At 37.5% G+C, this 6,055-nt stretch overlaps 1 long non-coding RNA gene across 1 annotated transcript in view; it reads right to left on the reverse strand.

Moving 5' to 3' along the window:
- LOC141567100 (uncharacterized) overlaps window positions 1-3,504 on the reverse strand; it is a 28,437-nt gene extending 24,933 nt beyond the window's left edge. Inside the window, exon 1 of the long non-coding RNA XR_012489497.1 lies at window positions 3,340-3,504. This is a non-coding gene — a long non-coding RNA (uncharacterized LOC141567100). The remainder of the gene's footprint in view (window positions 1-3,339) is intronic.
- Window positions 3,505-6,055: the final 2,551 nt, after the last annotated feature.

Consider the following 6,055-nt stretch of genomic DNA (forward strand, 5'->3'; position numbering starts at 1 on the left):
TCTCAGACATGGACAACTGATGTTTTTTCACCTTGTATAAAGTGTTAAGTAACCACAGCCTCAAGGCAGGGTCCCTGGCCTCAGCACCCCTCTTCCACACAGTGCCATGCCCAAGCTTCTCCATTATAGAAACCGTGGAGCTTCAGCTCACCAAGGGCAAGTATTGAGAATGGTCGGACCTTGGCAAACTGGAGAGCATATTCTACATCTGTAGTACACCCTATTGGTATCCCAACTGGAGCTCAGATGACTTGTATCAGTTTTGTGTGACCATTTTCCAACTCCTACATGCTTTGCTTCTACTGTTTTACCCCTATGACCTTCAAAGGCTTGTTCTTGGGCCCTAGAGTTAATCCCTGATAAAAACAGGGAAATGCCTAGAGGTTAGGTCTCCCCTCTTCCTGACAATCCATAGCCAATGGAGTAGGCTTATAAAAGCCTACCTCCTTTACCTCTGGGCAGGATAAACTCTGAGGTATCCGTTATGCTCTAATGTTCCCTGTGGGTCAGGCTGAGTGTGGGACCTTACCTGAAATCACACCCTTGCTTGGCTTCTTCCCCTGCTTTATTCTACTTCCTGGGTTCCTTTATCAGTTTCTGTTGGGAGCACTTTTTAAATAAATCACTCCCAATCAAATCCTTGGCTCAGACTGCTTCTGAGATATCCCTACCTACAATACTATCTAAATGCACTCATATGCAACTTATTTTAAAAGTTATTGTTCTGTCAAAGTATATCAGAGAAACAAATTTAGCCAGTAAACCATCAGTTTACAATCTCTGCTTTCATCTAAGAAAAAGTTTTATTCCCAGTCTAGTGAAGAAAACAGAGACTTGAAGAGGACTCTGAAGAACTGGAGATGTTGAGAGAGTCCAGAGGCCTGTCTATCTGATGCCCGTGGCTATAATAAGCTCTTAGGTTTCTTAATGCATTTGGTTCTTCCTGCTCTATCTGTCAACACCTGCTATAAAGAGTAGAGGAGAGGAACAGAATGACTAATTCTTGGGCTGGTTTATGATGCAGAGTAGAAATCACTTACTCTTCATATTCAAAAGGCTCTATCGTGTTCTTTGTACTAATAATGCCTGACATTTGTTTAGTGTAATATAGTCTTCAAAGTGCTTTCCAATACATGATCCTATGCAATCCTCACAATATCTCTGTAATGGATAGGGAGGAAGTTCTGTAATGCAATGTAATGTAATGTAACATAACGTAACGGAACGTAATGTAATGTAATATAATGCAATGTGATGAAGGAAGTCCAGAACACTGTCCTGCCAGCCCCGAAAAAGGCAGATAGCTAACAAATTGGGCAAAGATGGGGCCATATCAGGCCCAGAGAGGTCTGGTGATGGGCAATAGGTGAAAGCAAGTAGCAGCGTCCACAGGCTGGTGAGGAGGCAAAGCATCCTTAGCAAGCTAGGGTCAGGCAGCTCTAAGATCAGGTCCTGGGGATTCCATCCCAGACATTGGTTCCAAAGAATTAGCCGTACTGGGCAGGGACTCTGCCTCGAGAGAACAAGAGGTGATGTTGAGATGATGACTTAGTCACGGAAACTGAGGTCCAAGACAAAGCAGATCACGGCTGAGCTGCAGGCCTGACAGGTATCTGATCTGGACTTGTAAGTTTTCCTATTTGCTGCTCAGTTTGATCCCTGAAGTCAGCAGTAAGACTGAGGAGCACAGCAGTTAAAAGTATATACTCCTAGAGCTAGTCTGCCTGGGTTCAAATCCTGGTTCTGCCACTTACTAACTATAGGATTTTGGACACATTGCTTTTCTATGCATTTAGTTTTTCCATCTGGGAAATGGAGTCAATAATAGTATCTACTTCACAGGGTTATGAGGAGGCTTGAGTTAATATATGCAAAGTGGCCAGAGGAATGGTTCATATATGGTAAACATTATATAAGTGTCAATGGTGTTTTACTAAAGGCTATTGGATAGCTTCAGAAAGGGGTTGTGAACACTGTGATGAAAAATTACTGTCAGAATTGGATAGTTTCATTTTTCTCAGTGGCCTTGAATCTTCACTGCTGAAAACACATTCCCACGTTTGCAAGTCTTTAAAAGGTCGGGAACTTGGAAATAAGCCTACCCTTTGTTAGACCTTGCTCTTTATTTGTTCCGTGCAAACACAGAGAATTTCAATTCTATTAATATCAGGAGTCCTACAAACCAGGACATTTTCTGTAACTTGTCCTGAGTCTTACAACCTCCTACCTGGAATTAGATATGCCTCCCAGTCAGGAGAAATAACGGAACTGTGATTTAAATTGTGTTTGTCTTTTTCAATGGGAAATGATGGAAATAGCTTTTGTCATGCCATAGTGGATTCAGAGAAATGAAAAGAGTTAGCTAAATTGTTATTATAAATGGGCATAAATTAATCACAAAAGCTTTTGGTCACTAGCTTTCATTTGGGAGGAGAAAAAGAAAGGCTTTCCATGATTTTAGCTTTATGAGAAAACCGGTTAGAAGAAACAGAACAATGAAAGGGATGCCCAAACATCTGGGGACAGCAGGACATTGTAAGATCACATACAGGATGAGGATTTGTCATTCACCGAACACTAATTTTTGAAACCCATGGCATGTGATGAACTATACTAATCACATTTATGCCACACATAATTTTTCCTACCATAAATATATTTTAAATGCTAACATCATGCGCTATTTGAAGGAGAACTCGTTAACAGTTCAGTTTTTCTATTATAAGTAATATGGCAAGAGCCAAGCCATGCAGAGTTGAATTAAAATATTAATTTTCCAAGAGTTCTGGGAGTTTTATTTCTGTAGATGTTTAGTACACCCTCAAAATGAGTGATGACCACTATGATGGTTTTAGTAGAATTCCCCTAAAACCTTTTATTTTTTTCCCAGACAGTGTAGGCTCTGGCTAGCACTGGAGTGGCAGAGAACTAAATGAAAGGTAGCAACCTCATTTGCTGAAACCATTTTCCCAGGCTGAAAGATAATGATAATGATAAACCAGCACAGGAAAGTGTTTGAAGATAACCTAAAAGCTAATCTTTGCACTTACTGAGACTCATAGTATACAATACAACTTGAAGATGGGCCAGTCAGCCATCATCTTCAGCAAACAAACATTTCGAGAGGGTCTACTGCACAAAAGGCATGATGATATTAGGTGTGGCAGGAGATTCAAAACAAACAGAAGTCATAACTGCTATTCCTGATAATGTTTGTAGCCCATTTGAGGGAGAAGAAACACAAACATACATGAGTATGAGATAAAACTTGAGAATTAGTACTATCTGTTGCAACAGAGAAAACCACTTGCACAAGAAAGGGATTTGGGATCACAGTACCTGGAAAATCAGCTGGGCTGTGGCTGTTTTAATTGGTCAGCTCTGCCATGTCATCAAGGTCTAATTTCTTCTGGCTTCTCTCCATTCTTCCTCCCTTAGGTTGGCTTCTCGAATAATCCTGAAGTGGTTGCCACAGTTCCAGACTTTACATTTGAACATCACACTGGCCTTTATAAAGAAAGAGAACTTATTTCCCAGCAATTCAAGCAAGAGTCCTGAAATTCACTCTGATTGGACAGCTTAACTCCCATGACCCCCTGGGTAATGGATGTGTTCATTAACATAAGGCAATTCTGAATCTACCCCTGGACTTAGGGGATAAGGGAGTTTCTCTCCCCACAATTCTTGGGCTGCGTGAAAGAGGGATGGATAAGGAAAGGAGACTCTGGGTATTGTTAAGAAGGGCAAAGGAGAAATCGACATGGTGTAGGTGACCACTCATGTTCACCCAGGAAAATCTGAAATCTCCTAGAATTGGTTCTAAAGTTTCACAGTTACAGTGGTAGTCATTTTGTTGAGCCTAAATCACTTGTTGCAATTTAAGCTAATTTCTTTTTCTTTTCTTTTTTCAGAATGGAGCTGGAAAGACATGAACTCCTTTTTTTCCCTTCATAATACCCCTTCGTGTTTTGAAGCGGGCTATTAGATAATGCCTGGAAATGTTATATATTCATTTAAAATAATTTGAGTTCCTTTTATGTCTTAAAACTTGCTGAGAATGACCTATTTTTCTACTTCAGGATTTTTATTTCTCTTCTCTACATGTTCTTCGGTGTTTCAGATATCATGTTCAAGTAGAGTAACAATCTCAGAGGGGCCCAGTTCTTGTTATAGCTGCCGTGATTTGAGAACCTATTATGTGACAGTAGAGTCTATGTGGTTTTTATACTTGAGCTAATTTAATGCTCACAACAATGCAATGAGATATGTGATATTACCCATATTTTAAAGATTGGGAAACTGAAGCTCAAGGAGATTCAATAACTTTACCTAAAGCCTGACACAGCAGACACTGGATTGGAGCCCAGGATTTCTGATTCCAAGACCGGCTTTCAGTCCATTTAGCCAAACTGCCTCAAAAAGACTAACAGTGTAGCTGGAGTAATGCTGAGTATAACTGGTTAATAATAATTATTCCTGCACATTGTTTAATATAAGGAAAGAATAAACATCAGCACCTGTAAGCCTGTCACTAAAAATTATTCCAAGGTTAATATATTAAAACAAACTATCCTTCAGTATTCAAATTGTGTTCCCCCCAAATCACTTCATTCTCCTCTAAAGCCAGGCTTATGAAGTGATATGGGTCAAATGCATTATAATATAGAAATGATTCATGATTTGTGCATGCTAATAAATTTTTATGACCCTACTTCAAATCTTGCTGATTAACTGATTTTTTTTAGACAAGGTTGCTTAGATTTCAAAATATAGGAAAAGGAATACCTTTTGCTTCCAACATCAGTAGAAATTCACTGACTAAAGCAGTTATTGGAAAGAGTTAAAAAGGAAAAAAAATGCCAACAATTATGTAATGTTGAGTTTAAGGGATAAAGGGCCTCAATTAAAGCCAAAAAAAGTAATCAGGCTGCACATCAGAGTCAGAATGAACTGGAGCAAGAAAAATGAAAAATCTGGTCAGGAAAAGAGAGAGAAGCATCATGGTGCTGTCACCCTACATTAGCACAGAATTATCCTCTTGGTGACATTCTTTTTCCTCTCTCTTGGGTGAAATGCTGCTCTTCACACTTTTGTTTCTGACAGTATCAACTCCGTCTAACAATCAAGGCATTACATTTTCAAATGTCTCTTTGATCTCTTCTAAAACCATCAATAGAATATATAGTAAGTAGGAGCCTCCTGGGTTATGTGACCCTGAAAACATTTGGCCTTGGTACACTTTTAGAAGGAGAAGAATCATATCCTGTATTATATGAAGAGACCTATTAATTCAATCTAAATATTATTATTTACTGGGAATATTTTCGACACTAAAAGAAATTTTTAAATGTTTCCATTCATTCTAACACACTTTTCTGATCCACTATATATATATTTATTTATGATATAAACATCATAATAAGCTATGTTTATAATACAATAATGTTTATTATATAATAATTATACAAAACAATATCTCCCTTTTGTTAAGGAGTTAAGCAAACACACACATTTCCACTAGTCTAACAAATCAACTATTTTTCTTTTTTCGTGTCCCTTTCCAGTTCATGTGTATATGTAGATATAATTTGAAATTTGTTCTAATTTTAATACAAATACAATTTTGTATACTGCTTTATTCATTTAACATTGGATGATAAACATTTACATATTGTTGTGTGGGCATAAGTCTTTTTAATAATTTCATGATATTCAATTAAGATAATGTTCTATGACTTACTCAACCATTTTCTATTGTTGCACATAGCGATTATTCTCAATTTTCCTGACTACAAGTGAAGCTATTATGAATTTCATATTGCCTAAAACTTTTTCTGTATTTTGATATTTTCTTAAGACATATTCCCAAATATTTCACTACAATTTTTTTAAATGTTCCTGATTCAGATAGTCACTATTAAAAAGGCTTCAAGATGAGCATGATAATTTTAATTTAAAGTCCACTATCTTGAAATAAAATTACAGCCAACCTGTTTTCATATACCATTTAATAGTTTTGATAGATTTCAATGAAGCTTGGAATGTATATATAAAA

Source organism: Rhinolophus sinicus, linkage group LG10, assembly GCF_036562045.2.
Source record: "Rhinolophus sinicus isolate RSC01 linkage group LG10, ASM3656204v1, whole genome shotgun sequence".
NCBI classification, from domain to species: domain Eukaryota; kingdom Metazoa; phylum Chordata; class Mammalia; order Chiroptera; family Rhinolophidae; genus Rhinolophus; species Rhinolophus sinicus.